We start from the raw sequence: 4,747 nt of genomic DNA, 5'->3' as shown, positions 1-4,747 counted from the left end.
TACTAATATATACTTTTGTTATTTACACCACCTGTCCTCGTCTGTTGTTATTTTTTGTATATTCTCCCATATATATATATATACATATACGACGGGCTTCTTCCAGTTTCCGTCTACCAAATCCCCTCAAGGCTTTGGTCGGCCCGAGGCTATAGTAGAAGACACTTGCCCAAGGTGCCACGCAGTGGGACTGAGCCCGGGACCATGTGGCTGGTAAGCAAGCTACTTACCTCACAGCTACTCCTGTGCCTATGATTACCACACAGACACTCCTGCGTCTACTGGACATAAGAAATAATCATTTCGCTTACAGATTTTGCTAAAATGGTAGCTAATGAGACAATATAAGGAATTTTAATCATGGAACTTGCAGATCAGTAAATTTAAACATTTCCTTTTTTTTTTTTAATCTTAAACGAGAACGGATTTATAGAATAAGCTTTCTAACAAGACAACTTATTTGGAAGCACAGGTATATTTGTTCTTAACAGTTTGAATACTATCACGATGTCTTCAAGGTAAAATACCTATATAAAATTCTTTTTATTAAAATATTCAGACAATTCTATAGACACAGAAACAAAAATTGCTGTGAACAGATATTTGATTTATTTTGTTTTATCTTTTATCTTTTACTTACTTCAATCATTGGACTGCAACCATGCTGGGGCACTACCTTGAAGGGTGGTGAGAGACAAACACATACACACATGCATGCGTGCATGCATACACACACGTGCATGCGCCCAACAGACTTCTTTCAGTTTTTGTTTACCAAATCCGCTTACAAGGTTTTAGTCAGCCCAAGAATATTGTAAAACAATGTAAAAGAATGTTGTAAACAAAGATTATATTTTTATAATCTTTGATTCATAATTGGATTTATATTGTAATCTATTATATAATTTATTATTTCCCAACTACATGGTTCTCAGTCCAGTCCCACTGTGTAGCACCTTGGGTGTCTTCAACTATAGCCTCAGATCAACTGAAGCTTTGTGAGTGGATTTGGTAGACAAAAATTGAAAGAAGCCCATCAGTTTGGCAAACGAGACCAATAGAATAAGTACCAGACTTAACAAAAAATAAGTACTAGGGCTGATTTGTTCAACTAAAACCCTTCGAGGCATTGCCCCAGCATGGCCACAGTTTCATGACTGAAACAAGTAAAAGACAAAAGATATATACATATATATATACACACACACACACACAGTATATACAAGGAGTTTTCATCAACTGACATAATGTAACAGGTATGGTTTACCACTAAAGCCCCAGCATGAGCTACAACTGAAAAATGTGGTGTTGAGACTGCCTATCAAAAGCATCTTTAATTGTAAATCTCTCTCTCTTTCTAAATATGTATATATGTATATAGATATATAGATATATCATCATCATCATTTAATGTCTGTTTTTCATGCTGGCATGGATTGGATAGTTTAACTAAGAATTGGTAAGCCGGAGAGCTGCACCAGATTCCAATCTGGTTTCAGCATGGTTCCTATGGCTGGATGCCCTTCGTAATGCCAACCACTCCAAGAGTGTTGTGGGTGCTTTTTACGTGCCACCAGTACAGGTGCCAGTTACATGATGCTGGCATTGGCCATGACTACGATCTCACTTGGTTTGACAGGTCTTCTCCAGCACAGTATATCGCCAACGGTCTTGGTCACCTGTCACTGCATCTGTAAGGCCCAACATACAAACACACACATGTGGGTGGGGAGCAAACTTCTTACCTCACAGACATGCCAAAAAATAAACAAATAAAGAGAATGCACATCTAAAACCTGAAATGACAAAAGATTAATGAAATAGAACAACTGACCTCATCAGCGTTTGGGTATGAGCCAGATTTGATCCGTGAATGAACCACGACGCTATTGATAGAGACTTCAAAGGCACCTGAAATATAAGATGGCATCAATAAGAAATATTTACATGCTGTGTAATGAATGAAAAATAAGTAATAACATTAGCCAATAAAATTATAAAACCTACAAACATGAAATCTTGTTTCCGATAAGGTTAAAAATGTAAAAATTGTAAAACCCACATCAATTTTACTGAATGAATACAATAAATTTTATTCGTTATTTTGGTTGCAAAAGAACCTAGTGATGAATACAAATACCTCACAACAATAATAATGACATTTCTTCCATTGTGGTATCTTTGTTCCTATTAGAGCTTTCTGGAGGCTGAAATATTCTATAAAAACTATATGAGCTTCCTTTATCTTTATTGTATGAAAAAATTATCATCATCTTCATCAATTATTGTCCATTTTCCATGCTGGCATGGGCTGGATGGTTTGATAGAAGCTGGTCAGCTGAGGAGCTGCCCTGGTTTCATGTCTGTTTATATTGTTTAAATTTTATACATCATTTCTGACTGGCTCTTGTGCGGGTGGCACATAAAATACACCATTTTGAGCATGGCCGTTGCCAGTACCGCCTGACTGGCCTTCGTGCCAGTGGCACGTAAAAGCACCTACTACACTCTCTGAGTGGTTGGCGTTAGGAAGGGCATCCAGCTGTAGAAACTCTGCCAATTGGAAATATGCTGTGCGTGAGATGACCCGGAAAGCCAAGTGAGACCTAAATCTAAGGCCTCAGTCAGTCCACTTCACTTATGCGTACCTTCCTTCATTGGACACTAAACTCCACTTGCGAAGACCTGTTGAGGCAAGTGAAATCGAAATCGAGTTAAATTCGACGACTGGCACCCATGCCAATGTCGTCTCCTTCATTGGACACGAAACTCAGCTTGCGAAGACTTATCGGGGCAAGCAAATTGAAATCGTGATGGCACCTGTGCCTGCGGCATGTGTAAGGACTTTCAAGCGAGATCGTTGCCAGTGCCCCTGGACTGGCTCTTGTGCGGGTGGCACATAAAATACACCATTTTGAGCATGGCCGTTGCCAGTACCGCCTGACTGGCCTTCGTGCTGGTGACACGTAAAAGCACCCACTACACTCTCTGAGTGGTTGGCGTTAGGAAGGGCATCCAGCTGTAGAAACTCTGCAAAATCAGATTGGAGCCTGGTGTAGCCATCTGGTTTCACCAGTCCTCAGTCAAATCGTCCAACCCATGCTAGCATGGAAGGTGGACGTTAAACGACGATGATGATGATGATGATTTCTACAATAATTGTTTTTTTCTGTAAGTTCTCAATGCATAATATATTTTAACTTTTAAAAATGATTATTTCATCATCATCATTTTAACATTCACTTATCCATGTTCACATAGATCATACAGAGTTTATTGAAGCAGATTTTCTATGACCATATGCCCTTCTTGTCATGAACACTCACCTGTTTTCAAGTAAGGTAATATTTACCCATAGCTGGACATATTTTCACCAAATATAGGAAACAAACAACATTGCTTGTATGACAGTGATGCTAATGTATAACCATCGCACAATAGCAAAGCAAGAAAATACAAACACACACATGTATATGACAAGCTTCTTTCAGTTTCTATCATTTAAATTCACTCACAAGGCTCTGGTCAGCTTGAGGCTATAGTAAAAGACACTTGCCCAGGGTACTACAGAGTGGAACTTAATCCAAAACCATGTAGTTGGTAAGGAAACTTCTTAACTACACAGGCATGTACATATAAATTGAATTCTAAATGTAGATATTATGTAAAATTTAAAATATACATTGGCATATGAACAATATTTGAAGTTAAAATAAATATTTTTATCATTTGAAAATCAACTGTTATCCTCAATGTGAGAGATAGCCTTCAAATTTAGATAAATATTTAAATATTTACATAGCTTCAGCATTTCAGGCATGTAGTGAATAGTCTGGAATTTAGATTAGAGATAAATTTTGATAAGCAAGCTATATATAATAAATATAGTATGTACATAACATTCACATCAGTCACTGAAACACTGATGTATGAACCCCATCACTTCACTCATCTTCTCATGTAGTGTCTTTGCCTTTTAGCAGCTTTTTCAATAACATTTGCACTCTTCAATAATGTTAGTAGTTATAAAATCCTTGTAATTTCTGATAGATTTGATGTTCTAAAATATTTTCATTTTCTCTACCAGTTTTATCAAGCATTTCCAAGCCTGAATGCTTTTATTATTTGTTTTATCAATGGTAACTCCTAAATTCATGCCAAAGATGTCTCATTTAACAGTGAATAAACCAAATAAATATTATCTCACATTATGATAATTTTGTCTATGAAGCTCCGTTTAGCTACTCTAATTAGATGAATCTAACGTCTTGTCTTCCCTATCGTCAGTCCATCAGCATCATTCCAGTTGTAAACATCATTTCTCATTGTAAACTACACACCAAACGGTTTATTCATTTTAAACCTTTAACATTCATATTACTCTATCATCTGTAACATTTAATTATTTACATTGTTTAGTAGAGAGTGGGTTATCCATCTTTAGATTGTATACCTGACTTTCTACTATAAAATTAAAGAATACAACGTGACGCTGAACTCCAGACTAAACAACTTAAACAACATATATTTACTTGGTAAAACATACATATCTTTAGTTATACATCTTTAGAGGTGAGAATAACGAGCTGTCGAGTGTAAGACCGAAAGATGTAGAGACAGCTTTTAAACACACGTCCATGCTCAATCGCTGGCCAGCGTGAAAGAGAATGAATTGAGCGGGAAACGCTTGCTTGCTTAATTCTACGCATGCGTAAGACTACGCATGCGCAGGCGTTACTACAATTGT

The 4,747-nt window shown here is 37.0% G+C and overlaps 1 long non-coding RNA gene across 1 annotated transcript in view; it reads right to left on the bottom strand.

The window, feature by feature from the left end:
* LOC106877868 (uncharacterized) overlaps positions 1-4,747 on the bottom strand; it is a 19,783-nt gene that overhangs the window by 3,943 nt on the left and 11,093 nt on the right. Inside the window, exon 3 of the long non-coding RNA XR_001410425.2 lies at positions 1,835-1,911. This is a non-coding gene — a long non-coding RNA (uncharacterized LOC106877868). The remainder of the gene's footprint in view (positions 1-1,834; positions 1,912-4,747) is intronic.

This window comes from Octopus bimaculoides, chromosome 18 (assembly GCF_001194135.2).
Source record: "Octopus bimaculoides isolate UCB-OBI-ISO-001 chromosome 18, ASM119413v2, whole genome shotgun sequence".
In the NCBI taxonomy this organism is placed as follows: Eukaryota; Metazoa; Mollusca; class Cephalopoda; order Octopoda; family Octopodidae; genus Octopus; species Octopus bimaculoides.
The sequence above is the reverse complement of the archived record's forward strand: the minus strand, read 5'-3'. Positions and strand labels throughout refer to the sequence as shown.